This window comes from Anomalospiza imberbis, chromosome 5, assembly GCF_031753505.1.
Source record: "Anomalospiza imberbis isolate Cuckoo-Finch-1a 21T00152 chromosome 5, ASM3175350v1, whole genome shotgun sequence".
Taxonomy (NCBI): Eukaryota; Metazoa; Chordata; class Aves; order Passeriformes; family Viduidae; genus Anomalospiza; species Anomalospiza imberbis.
Genome location: NC_089685.1, coordinates 41011905 through 41026939, shown reverse-complemented (window position 1 = coordinate 41026939; position 15035 = coordinate 41011905). Strand labels below are relative to the sequence as shown.

General features: G+C 35.2%; 1 protein-coding gene across 2 annotated transcripts in view; it reads left to right on the top strand.

The window, feature by feature from the left end:
* MGAT4C (MGAT4 family member C) overlaps positions 1-15035 on the top strand; it is a 325047-nt gene that overhangs the window by 186110 nt on the left and 123902 nt on the right. The window contains exon 1 of one of the 2 annotated variants that reach the window (XM_068190336.1): positions 12109-12413. The exons of the other annotated variant lie outside the window; for it this stretch is intronic. The gene's annotated coding sequence lies outside the window, so the exon portion shown is untranslated. Of the gene's footprint in view, positions 1-12108; positions 12414-15035 lie in introns of those variants that run through there. 2 annotated transcript variants of the gene reach the window in all.

Here is a 15035-nt window from a genome sequence, read left to right as displayed (position 1 = left end):
TTTTGGTACACAGTGGAAGTTTTAAATGATATTTTGACACAGCCCCATTAAATCTACAAAGACAGAACTGAATTTAAACTAATAAAAGCTGCACTAGTTTAAATCTACTGGGGATTCAGCCTCACCTAACTTGAAGGCAATAACTAACATTGTGTTATTGATTATGTGTTACCTACCACATTGAGGCAAAGCTAAATAAAAAGGTTGAGAATTTTTATACTAGTATACTAGTGTATTTTATACTAGTTTTATAGATTTAGGAGCAGGCCTTCATTTGGTAGACCTTCTTTCTAACTTTTTTTCACCAGCATTCCACTCTGTTGTGCACTGGTGCAGCTTCACCTTGAGTCCTGTGTGCAGTTTTGGGTACCACAGTGCAAAGAAGATGTTAAGGTATTAGAGAATTTCTAAAGAGCTATGAAGATGGTGAAGGGTCTAGAAGGAAAGCCACATGAGGAGTGTCTGAGGTCACTTGGTCTGTTCAGCCTGGAGGGAAGACTTCATCATAGTCTAAACTTCCTTGTGAGGAGAAGACGGGCAGGCACTGATGTCTTCTCTGTGGTGCTCAGTGATAGGACCTGAGGAAATGGCCTGAAGTTGTGTCAGGGAGGTTTAGGTTGGATATTAGAAAAAGGTTCTTACCCCAGAAGGTGTGTGGCCATGGGAACAGTGGCCCCAGGGAAGTGTCACAGCACCAGCCCTGACAGAGTTTGAGCACCTGGAGAATTCTCTCAGGCACATTGTGTGATTCTTATGGCTACTCTATACACGGCCAGGAGTTGAACATTGATGATCATGATATTATATGATTCCATGATTCTCATGTAGTACTTTCTATTTTTGAGGTTGGACTAGATGACCCACTGTGGTCCTTTCCAACCTTACACATTTGTGATCCCGTTAGTCTGTGATTATCAGATTCTTATCTATTCAGGAACTGTCTAGGTAATGTAGTCTTAAAATGATTTTTATATAAAATGTGATTTTAAAAATGCAAACTTCAATCATAACTTAGGAATCACAGGGCAACAGAAATAATGACTGACAAAAAGATCTTAAGCATAGAAGTTCATCAAAGGTCTGAAATGACATCTTGGAGTTCCAAAATATGAAGTAAGTGAGTATTTCAACCAGCTCACAAAACAGACTTAGAACTTACCTTCAATTTTTGGTGAATTCACAAAGGACATTTTATTTCATCTGTCAAGTTCAGTTCATGTTAATAATTTCAAGCCAATTGAATACATAAAGGGAAAAAACCCTCAAACATCCATCTTGTCAATAAGAATACTGATAAGTAATGTGAAAACTAATTTTATTTTTTTATAAGAGATATCATTTATATCAACTTTGAAAGTTCATAAAATCATGGTTTTGATTGGTTTATGTTAGGATTGCTTTTTTGATTTTTTTCCTCCCAGTGGGCTTATTTTGGACTGTACATATCTAACAGTAGCAAACAAATTGACAGGGGAAACTCTAATCACAACTCTCATTTGTATGCACAGTGATAATATACAGTATATTTAAAGGATGCTGTTGGACTTAGACAATTCACAGACTTTGTTCCTACCTTTTGCCACAGGGATGAAATACAGCCACACTTCAAACTTGATTGTGCAGAGAGAGCATGTGGGAGGAAAGCTGTGTAGCTAGAGGCTCAGAGTGCACCTTACTGAGACAAAACAGAAACAAAATGAAAAAAATACAAATAAAACATAAAATTGGTAAAAACTAACAAAAACACATATAGGATGGGAAGAGGACACAGAGGTGAAAGAAAATCTGCACTAAAGCAATAGAATTATTGTTTAAAATAATATTCCTTGATATGTTACTGTTTTAAACTTTTCATGGAAACAAAGAAATGATGGCAAGAAATTTTAATAAAGGATTCCCTCATCTAAATAAAAATTAAGATAAACTGATGAAAGGAAACAATTTTATTGAAGGAAACAAAACTGGGTTCATCAATTCAAGACACAGAAAGCAAAAATAGGTATGAAGATTAATATTCAGTCAAAGAAAGTTTGCAAAGGTCATACAAATTATTAATTTCAGAAAAGAAAATATAAAATAGGATTCAAACTTTATTAAGCAGATTCAAAGCAGATGAATTGGAATATATGAGTCATTAACTTCAATAAGAAAACTCAGAATAGATAATATTTATATAATTTTGTAACTAAAAGTAAGGCAGAAAATAATAAAAAAGGGACTAATTTTTAACTGAATCCAAAGAAAGGTTATATCATAAGGTATACTTTAGAATAAATTTTGGAAATTTTTTAGATTACAACAAGACTAATGTGGAAAACATGAGTCCGTGTTTTGGTTTAGCAGTGGTGAGGGGGGAAAGCCTCTACCCGTGAAATCAGCGCAGTCAAACTGTGGTCTTTTTTGACATCATTTCAAGAAACTCTTCAGTCATGTACTTTAAATAGGAAGAAAACTTGGAAGAAATTGTGACATAGTTATCATGTCCTCAAAAAGCAGAAGATTCACTGACCCAGCAATATAGAGGACTGCAAAAGAAAGGTATGGGGACTGTCTAAGAAAGGTATGCTTTAGAGTTTATTGGCTTTGCGTGGCCAGGTTTGGGTAGCAACGGAGGGGACCTGCAGGGATGGCTTCTGTAAGAAGCTGCCAGAAGCTTCCTCCATGTCATGTAGAGCCTCAGTGGCTCCAAGACGGACCTGGTGCTGGCCAAGGCTGGGACAATCAACAATGATGTAAATGTGATGACATATTTAGGAAGGCAAAAAAAAAAGTTATTACTCAGATATAATTGTGGCCAGAGAAAAGTGGGGTGAGAACACGTGACAGGACCAGCTCTGCAGACACCAAGGTCAGTGAAGAAGGAGGGGGAGGAGGTGCTCCAGGTGTCGGAGCTGATATTCCCCTGTGGTCCATGCTGCCATGGTGAAGCAGCTGTGCCCCTGCAGCCCATGGAGGTCCATGGTGGGGCAGAGATCCACCTGCAGCCCATGGAGGACACCCATGCCAGAGCAGCTGAATGCATGAATGGAGGCTCTGAAACCCATGCTGGAACAGGTTCTGTCAGGGAGACCTGTGGCAGACCTGTGGAGGGAGGAGCCCACGCTGGAGCAGGTTTCCTGGTTGGACTTGTGACCCCATAGGTAATGAACAGCAGTTTGTGAAGAGCTGTTTCCCTTGGGATGAACTTTCACTGGGGAAGTTCATGTCTCCCATAGGAGAGATCCCATGATGAAGCAGGGGAAGGTCTCCTCTGCCTGAGCAGAGGCAAAAACAACCTGTGATGAACTAACCGTTACCCCCATTCCCCGTCTTCCCATGCAGCTGGGAGAGGAGGTAGAACCCAAGAATGAAGAACAGGTTAGGGAAGGTGTTTTTAAGATTTATTTTACTTCTCATTACCCTGCTCTGATTTTGTAAGTGATAAATTCATTTAATATCCCCAAGCTGAGTCTGTTTTGCCCATGACAGAAATGGGTGAGTGATCTCTCCCTGTCCTTACCTTGACCCATGAGGCATTTGTTATATTTTTTCTCCCCTGTCGGTTTGTGGAGGGGAGTAATAGAATGGCCTTGTTGGGTGCCTGGCATTCAGACAGGATCAATTCACTAGACACAAGCAAACAAAAAAATCTACTTCCTGAAAGTAATTACAAGCAAGAGAAACAGAATAGAATTAATGTAGAAGCAGTGGATTATATAATTTCATATAACCAAAGTGTTACGAATTTGCAAATGCAGTGAGATATTGTGCTAACAGGTGCTAGTGTGTACATATTATTCCTTGATGTGACTTTCAGAAATAAGAAAAGAGAGACAAAAACTTACAGCAAAGGTCTAGTATAGGATGCAACTCCTACATTTTCATGTTCATATTGCTCAGATTTTTCTTTTGAGAAGAAATTATTGAAAGAAATTGACATTATTATGATGTCATTATGTTGATACATTTATGCAGAAGGAATCAACAACCGCTCTGCTCTAGATATCTTAATGTCTACTTCAGAAAAAAATAATACTTGTTTCACAAAATTAAATCTATTAAAATCTCAGCCTCACAACTGAAAAGCAAACATGTTATGGAGAAGTTCCACCTCAGAGAGCACATGTACTCTCACAATCCTGCTGATGAAAATAGCCATATACTTTTGGTTTTCCTTCCTTGGTGTATTTTAGGTAATATTGAGACAATAAAACATATTATTGATTACCATTCTTCCTGTGCTTCACCTACAAGTGCAAGATCCATATGCAATTTATGCTCACACTCCACAGAATTACAATAACTGGGACTATTTTACCTCAGAATTTTTTTTTTTAATACACACCAAAAGGGAGAACAAGCAAAACACACATTCTTTGCAAAGCTGTTTTTTGGGTTTTTGTAAATTGCTGTTTAGTTGCTTGGCCTAAAGACCTTGGATGAGGAGGGTGCAGGTCTCCTGTCTCCAGTGTTTACCCTTCACTTCTCAGATAGGAGAGTTCAGCTACACTGGCCTCTATCTTTCAGATACCCTTGGCCATCTAAAAAAATATTAAACATTATTTAGAACAACTTTTGTATTTCGGCAACTATATTTTTCCAATGATGCCTAGTTTAAAGCAAAATGAACTTATTTCTAGGCTCCAGTGTTTGCACTGATTAGCTCTGTATGATTATAAAGTGAGATAAGATACCTAACCCACATGTAGATACCTGAACTTGAGAGTGTTAATTTAAAACTGAATCCCATATATAGCAGAGATTTACCATTTAAAATCATGCAGACAGATATAAACCAAGAAAGATTTAATCTAGCAGGCTAATTGAACATTCCCCCCAAAATTCAACTATTTTGTGCAGAATGGTTTGACCAGCTTTAATTACTAAAACCGTTCTAAAACATAAGATGTTATCATTTTAATAAACTGCAGTTAATAAAGTAGTGGTTAGTATTCTATCTTGTATATGCTTTTCAATCTACAGGAAACTGTATGTGTGATTTACTGAATAATAAATTGCATCTCAGTGTTGTAACATTCAAAACATTATCTGTGATGGCGTATAATTATGATTTTGTCAAAAAGTCATAGAATCATAGAATGTTTGGGATTGGAAAGGATTTAAAAGATCACCTAGCCATGGGAAGGGACAACTTTGAACAGATCACATTAATCAAACTATCCATGCTGACTTTAAATAATTCCAATGACTGGGCACCACATCATGTCAGGGCAATGTGCTTCAGTGTCTCATCACAATCATAGTAAAGAATTCTTCCTTATATGCAATCTAAGTCTACCATATTTTAGTTCAAATTTATTTTTCTTCTCTTATCATTACTACTATACCCTGGAATTAGTTTTATTGAGCAGTATTGAATACTTGTATTAATAATATTTTTCTTATTTTATTTTACCACCTTCAGAAACTCTACTTTAAAATATGCCTAAATGCATTTTATGGCATGCCTCATACACCATATATAAATTTGTATATTAATATGAATATAAAAGCAATTCACTATAATTTTTAAATGCATCTCTCCAGTCACCAGCAGAGACCTCTGACAGCAAGCTGTCTTTTTCACTTCTGTTTCTCAAACCAATGTCAGGATGAAGATAATGTCTTCAGGACTAAATCACTTCATATGTCAATGTCCTCAAGGTCTTCATCTTATATTTAGTATTCCCTTACAATCAACACTGAAGATGAATAACTTGTTTTGTATACTCTTTAAAAAATATTTTTCCTATATTTTCAGTATGCTTATTTTAATAATGTAATGACTGTATTAGATATTGCTATACATGCTTTTGGAAATAACCTTTTTTTGTGTATAAATAAGAAACATTTAGTTATTTGTCAGTTCAAATTTATCTTAACATTTAACACATCAGAAAGGTCGTTTGGTCAGTCAGCACAACACTGTATCTCAATCAGTCACCTCTGCCTTTTTAGTGTGACATGATTTTGTACACTGTCATGCTAGCTGCAGAAACAAGCTCTTCATTTCATACTGGCTCAAAATTTCCTGGTAAAACACCAAACACTGACATATTTATTCTGAATAATTTCCTCTTTGATAAGCTTTCAACTGAACAGTTGAAAAAGTTGTCATGTGAGGGTGAAACTCAGGAACAAGTCGAATCTCAGTGTGAAGGAGGAAGGGTTGTACAGCTAGTACATTGTTATGTCATGTGATGCATTTATGACACAACTTATATCTTTTGTAGGCTGTCATTAATATCCAGTACTTTTAGTATCCCTTGCAAATTGGTATTTGGCGTGCCCAACACTGGAAAGCTTCAAAAGGTAGATGCCTGTATCATATTTTGCGGTGATCATGAGAGGTGTTCTCAAATACCAGCATTTCAGACTTGGATCTACAAAAATTGCCTTTGTCTGCAGATTTAAATGTTAACAGAGTTCCCCTCACTGCAGTAGTATCTGAAAATTCTGCTCCAAAATGGTCAACTATCTTATAGGTCAAGATGTTGAAATGAACATTAATTTTCAAACCACGATTTTCAAGACATTCTACTCATTCTTTGACCCCTGTGACCCTTAATTTGGGTAAACTATATTGCACAACAATCACAGCTTCCAGCTGTGCTTTTGATCTTTCTATTTGGGGTTACACTCACAGATACTGTTATCAAATCGGAAATTTAAATTAAAAAATATCTGTGAAGTTTGTATTTTATAACTCAGGTTCTATTCCTGTGTGTGAAGTCATTATGTGTTTCTTCTTTACTGTTTGCCCTTACCAAATAATATTTCAATTTTGAAACTTTAAATGCCTTTTCTAGGAATCAATAAGTAGCAATTAATTATCAAAATATAATAGTCTAATATTCAAAAGATTTCCAAAGCAATTGTGGAAACTAGGTGCTAAACAGGTGGCTTGCAAAATTATCCTGTTTTATGTAGAAAATTTGTGCAACTATGTTCTTATCAGTTTTGTTGTAGAACTTTTTTTCCCAGAGATCCAATAGTTCTGAGATCTAAACATTGTTCAGAGTTTTTGTATGAATACCATCCACCTCTGGAATGAGACTTGTAAAATGTTTCCCTGAAAGTTCCAGTTAGAGAAAAATTGTAGCCATTTAACAAGGAGCTGCTTGTGACCACCTTGTGACCAGCTGAAGTATTGCAGTGATGAGATCATCAGAGAAGTAGAAAATATTTCCACATTTCAGTAGCTTTTTTTCTGAAAATTTTCTATTCCGTGTAAAAAGTCAATATTCACATTCATGTTTTCTTATCGAAAATGCTGTGAATTCTTGGCCCAGGTAGCTTTATTACATCATTCTAATCCATATAAAATAGCTTGTTTTTGTTTTTTTTTAAGTGTATTAAAATAGACCCTCACATAGTAGACCCAAAATAACAGCCGACTTATGCTGACATAGAACATAACCTCTATGTACACACACACAGAAAAGCTGAAAGTCTTTTCTCCTGACAATTTTCACAGTTTAGTTTATGGAATGAACATGTAACTTTGTGACATAAATGCATTTTGACATTCTCTGATGAAAGACCAGCACTTCTGTTGTGACAATACTGTGATGAGTAGTGTGCTGTTACAGTTGGCTATATGAACCTCTCACTCTGGGATTGTAATTTGTACTGAATCATCTGCTCTGACATAACTGAGTTCAGGCTCATGTCGTGCACTGGGCAGCTTGCCTTACCTTCACAGAAGTCTAAACTATCTCCAATGGCCTTAATCCTTCTATCAGATCACCTTTTCTCTTTAGACCCTTTTAATCTACTTCTCTTCTGCTGCTTACCTCAACCTAGGCAATGCTGATGTGAGCTAGGTTGCCAAACATGATCATGTCCTCTGGAATTTCACATTTGAGAGTTGTGCTTTTTCTATTGTGTGAAACGCAGAGAGAGCGGGTATGTGCCTCTAAGCCATGAATCTTGGCCTTGCTGCCTTGTTAACAAGTTACTGCTCATTAGCTGATCCAACATAACCATTCACACATGTACTGCTGGCCCACACTACATAAAAAGAGTTCACGTCTTTTTCATTACGATGGAAGTTACATCAATCAGTTCTGCATTTACTACAACTCTGTAAGCTCCTGTGCACTAATTTATAATTATATGTGCAAAGGGTCTTGGTCAATCATAAATTTTAGGAAACTCAGAATTCCTTACTCCTCTCTGAGGGATCAGTGATTCCACTCCAGAAGTGCCATCAAAGACTGCATACAGACAGGTAGCTAGGTCAAATAATTTCCTTTGAAATGGCTATCCCATGGGCAAACTCTTTCCATGTTAAATTATGTGTTGTTTCAGTAAAGCTTCATTTTAATTTACTGAGTTGCATTGATGAAGAAAATGCTTTCATATCTATTCTTGCTAATCATTTCAGCTGTGAGTGAACCCCTTGAAAAGGGCTAGACCTTGTTATTTACGTTTTTCTGTACTTTATCAATTTCACAAGGCACACATGGTTATTAAATGTCTGTGGTTGATCCATACATAAATATCTCAGCATTTTTGAACTTAGAAATAAAGACATCTATTAGATTTTAGTAATAAAAATGAGCATTCTTGATGAGTTTACGTATAAAGCAAGGTAAAATAGATCATTACCTAGAGAGGAAACCTATTAACCTATGTTTCCTTTAAGTAAATAAGCATTTCCTTTTCTAACAGCAAAACCTTTCATACTCTTTAAATTGAATCTGTTAAAGGTTATGCTGGGTTTGATGGCCTAGAAATTAAAGCATGAAAAACATATGGATCTTAATGGAGATTCTTTCAAAATTCTAAAACTAAAAATTTCGCTGTTAAATGTTCTTATTCTTAACTTAGTAATTTTTACCCCAATATTTGCATTAATTAATGCATATCTATTGTGCTTGTTTGGGGATTTTTTAAAAATTCCTATGGAGATAGAAAATCATCTATGCTAAAAAATGAAAAAAAAATTACCATGTTATGATTTTCAAGTTGAACATTGCTAAAAAGAATGACCATGCAAACAGAGCTGCCATCTTGTGGATAAAAATCTCCTAAGAGCTGGTAGCTTGTGTTGCCTGAATGCAGGAGGAAAAAAATGTTTATGAGTCATCAGGTCTACCTGACTTGGCATTCATCTCATGTACAGGATTATGAGAGCTGTAATTTTGAGCTTACACAATCAATCTCTAAAAACTCATCACCTGACTGAGTTCTAATTTCCTAAAAAATCTTTAAACCTAGCCCTTCCAATATTAATATTAATAATGTATAGGTTAAGCAACAGTGAAGAATTGCTTGTGTTTTTCAATTAGGGTTTGGTGCAGAACTATGTTTTGTAATATAAATAATTGGTTTAACCATTAAACTGATGTGACAGAAATAATTGACAAGCAATTAAATGCAATAATGATGTCAGCTCATGGGAAATATATACTAATAAACCCGAGTTTCACTTTGCTGATGGACTAAAATATCCCCTCTAGTTAGATTCTTCAACATTATTCATAGCATCGATTAATATTAGTTTATAGAAAGAAAAACATATAGCTATTGAAAATCATTAGTCACTTCTCTTTCATTTCCTGTTCTTCTTTCTTTTTCCATGTGATTTGAACCTGAAACTAAAAAATGCCAAGAAATAACACTGCCAACAGCACCTTTATTGTCTGTGCCTGTTGGGAGAGTTGACAAGCCAATCTTTTCAGATAAGGAACTCATGGCACAGTGATAGGAGTGTGATTTCTGTGTTCCTGGATTTCACACATAGTCTGCTTGTAACCTATATTTATTTCATTGAAGAGACTTTTATTTTAAAGAAAAGGTCTTACAGTTTTTTTTCCCTGAAGTTACTTGTTACTATTGCATATTTAAAGGGTGTAATTTAAATAGTATAAAATAATTTCATTATTTGTATTTTGGGTTATAACCCATGTGTGACAGCATAGGGCAGGGTGCAAAATGCTGCGTGACTTGATTAGGATCCTGGAATTGCTCTATTATCTACAACTGTTAACTTTGTTTAACCTGGGTCTCCAAATTCTTCTATGGTTTTAAAAATACGGGCAATAGATAATTTTTGAAACAAGGAGCATGGAAAAATTGATATCTATCAACAAATTCATAAGTAGTTCAATTTCAAGACATTCATTAATCATATATTACTGTAGAAAGAATGACTTTTTTTGTAAAGATAATGTCAAATTTTGCAGGTCATTTACTAAAAAGTATTCCGCACTAATATTCCAAATTAGCATTGATACTACACTTTCTAAGTAAATTATCTAAGTTACTGCTTAGTTCATAAAGCATAGGTTCTCCATTATCACTGAAGAATAACAAACTTCATGAACGCTATGAACTTTGTAAAAGTATGGCACTCTCCCATTGAAGATGGTCTAGCAGGTAATCTGTGAATGGTACACTCTTTAAAGGTATAAAGTAGGCTCTACACAAGTATAAAAAATGCATAGAATTTTGATTCATCATTTTAAGATTAACTATATATGGGAAATCCAGGTATTTTTCATGCTGAATCAACCATTGTAATAAAATTTTGACCACAATGTGTCAGTTTGGTCTAGACTATATATAGCATTAAATATTCAGGAGAATATAACTTTTACATATGATACATTCAAGCATACTTTATCTCATCAATAGTTCTTTTCCTTACGACTCATGATACTACGTCTTACCTTTATCATTAATCATACAAAAGCAAAGCTGACATTCCGATTGTCCAAATTAGTATTTTCTGACCTGAAATTCAGTTTTGCAACTTTGCATAGCAATGAAATTTTTTTATAGATATTTCCATCTGAACTATCATGTTTTCTGAGCAGAAATAAGTGAACAAAGGTTTTCATTTTGGACTAAAGTATGTTTTGACTAATAGATTAACCTCTAGATCCCCACACAAAACTGGTATTAAGTCCCCAGAATTGAATCTCCCGAGTCTCTAAAATTTTGTGAAAGAATCACAAGAAAATGACAGAGCTCTTTATCAAGTGTATTTTCAAAATCTTACCTTACATATCTTTTAGATTAAGTTAAATCATGTTTGATTATATTTCATTTCTCCTGGGTTTTTTTTGCTTGGTGTAGTTGGTTCTTTGGTCTTTGTTTTTCCCCTGGAGAACAAATTGAGCAACAATTTTTTTTTTTTTTGAGGGATAGCAGACCACAAATATACTCGTGTGCTATATTATTTACTGTAAATACATTTGGGATCCGGTTCCTATCCATTTCAAGAAAGTATTAGTTCCCAAAGATTAAAAAAAGTTGACATAGAACAAAAGATACAAATACAACATGAGATAGATCGGGGTTTTTTCCATTTTTCTATAAAGTAAAAGGATTTTTTGACCACTTAAAGGTGAGAGATTAAAATATTCATTTATGGAAAGAGCAATTATTTAAGCATTGATTTGGAATAATTTTAAAGTTCTCATGATTTATGATATTGCCTGTAACACCGCTAAATACTCAGTGCCACTATATTTAGGACATAATGCATTTGGCAATGTGTTTAATGCCTCATTTACTACAAAATATCTGGGCTGCTACTTAGCATTCCAGGAATAACTCTGCATGCACATTTGTGCACTATATCCCTATACTTTTTCTGTTAGTTTTAAATACCTAAAAAGACACAAGAATCAACCTAACATTGCGATAGTGAAATATTATTGAGTTTACGCCCTTTTTCCAGCATGTGCCTTTATTAATCTCATGCCTTAAGAGGATGCAATGTAAAATCATTAAAAATATGAGTTCTCCAGTTTCTGCATGCATTAACCTTTCCTTTAATACCTCTTCTGTACAATATTTTCATGATTACTGTCATTTAGCAAACAGATTATGAAAATGCAGTTACCTGAGGGTCTTGTTTAATAATTTAGGAAAATTAGTTTTTAGAATTTATTTAATTGCTACATTCAATAGCTAAGCCAAAACAAACACCTGGTCCCCAAAGCAGGAACTTCTTGTACAATCTCATTTCCGTCAAGGGAAAAAAATAAAAAAATAAGAGGGAGAAAAAAAAAAAAGGTTAAAAAAGAAGAAAGAGAATAAATGAAAGGCGAAAAAAATAAATTGGGAAAAAAAAAAAAAAGAGGAAAACCAGAAAGCCCCCACCTGTGTGTATGTATGCAATGATTAGAGAGACACCTTTCAGTGGGCGGCCGGCAGTTTAGGGTTAAGGGCCGGTCCAGGTGAGGGAAGCCAATGAGCGCCCGCCCGGGGCTGTGCCTGACATCATCCCGCCGGGGAGCGCCCAGCCCGGCCGGGGCAGCGCCCGCCGCCGCCCAGCCCCGCCGTGATGGATGTTTACAGCTCCTCCGTGAAAGCCAATTATCTCGCTTTTGTGTGAGGCCCAGGGATCGCTCAGGCTGCCTGCTCGCACACGGCGCTGCTGGATCCAGCTGAAGGAATTGTTTTCCCCGTGTCTGGTAAGAGTCTGGTCTGGTTTGCCTTCTCTTTCAGAATAAAGGTGATGCGCCTAACCTGGAAGGGGAATTGCTTTCATAATTCAGATGCTTATATGCCTATAATATGTAAAAAACAGATTTTTACTGGCACAAAGGAGATCCTTTAGAAAGGGAATGGTTTTAAAGGAAAAAGAAGTCTGTGTCTGGCAAACTCTACTTTGCAATATGGAAATAAATAGCCTGCATGTTTGTGCTGCTCTTCAGGTGAACTAAAGAGTTATTAGCATGACAAGAACATCGTGAAGATTAGTCATTTAATACTTGTATTTTTCCTTTCTTTTTCTTCAACACCTGTGTTTTTCCTTTGAAATCCTGCTTTTGCTGACGAACAGAGAAACGGGGAAATTTAAGAAGAGGGAATTCATTGCTGTAACAGGTTTAAAAATGCTCTGGAATACTTTTGCAGATATCAATCAAAATCTGTGAAGAATATTGCCAAGATTTTAAAGTTTCCAGTTCTGGAATTAGTTATAGTTAGTTTGTTCTGCCAATTTCTGCAATTTGAAGTGATAAGAAACTGAGTCAAAGATAAGTGTTCAATATACAACATGCTGGTAGCAAAACACTCAATAGACTTTTTTGTTTATATGTTTTTCTTGCTTATGCTCTGTAGCTCATCTTAAAAGCATCTCATTCTGTACCTACATAAGTGTATATATACAAGTGTTTATATCTTTTGCACTGTTGGCAGGTTTGTGGCTTGCACAGAGAAAGGAGGGAGAGGGGAAGGATTCTGTCTGTGTAACTTCCTAGTTTTGCCATGGAATGAGTACATTTTAAAGCTTCTGAACCAATGTGGATTTAAGAGATTAGAAGTGACACTGACATTGACAAATCAGATTCAATAAAGAATTTAATTGACTGAAGGAGTTCAGTGGCTACTGTATGAAGAATCCAATAACCAGTTTAACTAGTCAAGTAGTGTACCTAATAGGAAATAATAAATAGCAGGTTCCAGTTAATTTAAAAGCTTGATGACAGTTACTTTATAGTGATTTGAATTCACTAGGTCACTTAAGAACTATCTTTATTCCAGTAATCCATGATTATACAATCCATGATTCTACAATACAAAGTTTAAAATAATGACATATGTAGTGAGTATTACAAGTGCTTGCAGAATTGAGATATATTGTCATTTAATTTAGCTATGACTATCTCTGCTCTAGTCACTGTCAGAAGAATAATAGTTATTTTCATCTCAAACACCACTCAAGACAGTAGGGCTTCTCAGCTGTATTACACTTTTGTGCTCTTTACTAGTTCAGTCCTGTCTGTGCTGTTCCTGGTACTTACCATTGTTAATTCGACTCTGGATAATATTGTGAAAAACAATCCCAGGCTTTTATTAAATGACATAACTATAATATGGATGGCATTGGAATGACATATTTTTGTTAAGGTGAAACCTTTATTATTCTTTCTTGTCTTTTTACGAGTAAATTTTGCTAGGTAAGATGATCATGGCCTATGAGGGAGAGGAGTATTGAACATTTTACTACTCTACCCTTCTTGCTTAGGTCATTATTAAACTTGAATTTATCTTATGTTAGTCTTGCTGCTATGCTTTTAATACTTTTTTTTAATTTAAAGAAAAAGTGTTTTCACCTGTCCCTCAGTTACATACCTACCCATTGCATCGGTCCATATCATTTATCAATGCATTACTAAGCTTCATGTCAGCTCTCCCAATGTTTTTGTTCCTACTCGGTTTAGCAAAATTAAAATATAAACAAATTATCAGGAAAGTGTGATGCATATAACATTGATGTAAGGCTGATTTGTTACACACTCACAATGCTCACTATCCAAAGCATTCAAAGACTGTTTTTAACAAGTGTGTCCTTTTATGTACCAATGCACATTGTTTTATTAGATAGTAATCATGGAACTAAGCAAACCAAGGAAACATAATGATATGATAATCCAAAGAGATAGAAATCAGCTTCTTATAGGAAATGAGATTTTCTTATTAAACTTAACCTTTCAAAAGGAAGAGAAATAATTTCTGGTACACCATTTTACGGGAAAAAAAGAGGTTTTTTTCTTCTTTTCAATCAGAAACTAAATTTATCAAAAAAAGAAGTCGAAAACATTTTTTTTTGCTAAAATAGTGTTTTGATTTTTTTTTCTTAAAATAATAAAGATAATTGTGGTAATGCTAGCCCAAGGATTGTATAGCAGATAGACCATTGCTTTGGAAATGAGTCCCTCTAGTCTTCTACTTGGTTTTACTCCCTGAAGTCCATATTACATCAATGGCCTGCTGTATTTAAAGAAGAATTAGCATGAGGTTGCTTGATTGTATGCATAGGCCATTTTGTTTGTCTGATTCTCTGTGAATGATTCAACTCGAACATGTTGACAATGACATCAGGTAATAGCCCTTAGAATGAAGATTTGAGTCATTCCTCCTACACAAGATACTCTCTTCTCTTGTCAGGTAATTTTGAGAAGAATTGACAAAAGGAGTTTTTGGTTTTTTGTTTTTTTTTGCAAAAATTCAATGCATTTAGTATTTCTTAGAGATAATAAAGGTGCCAGCTAAGCAGAAATGTGATAATAACATCAATTTCTCAAAAA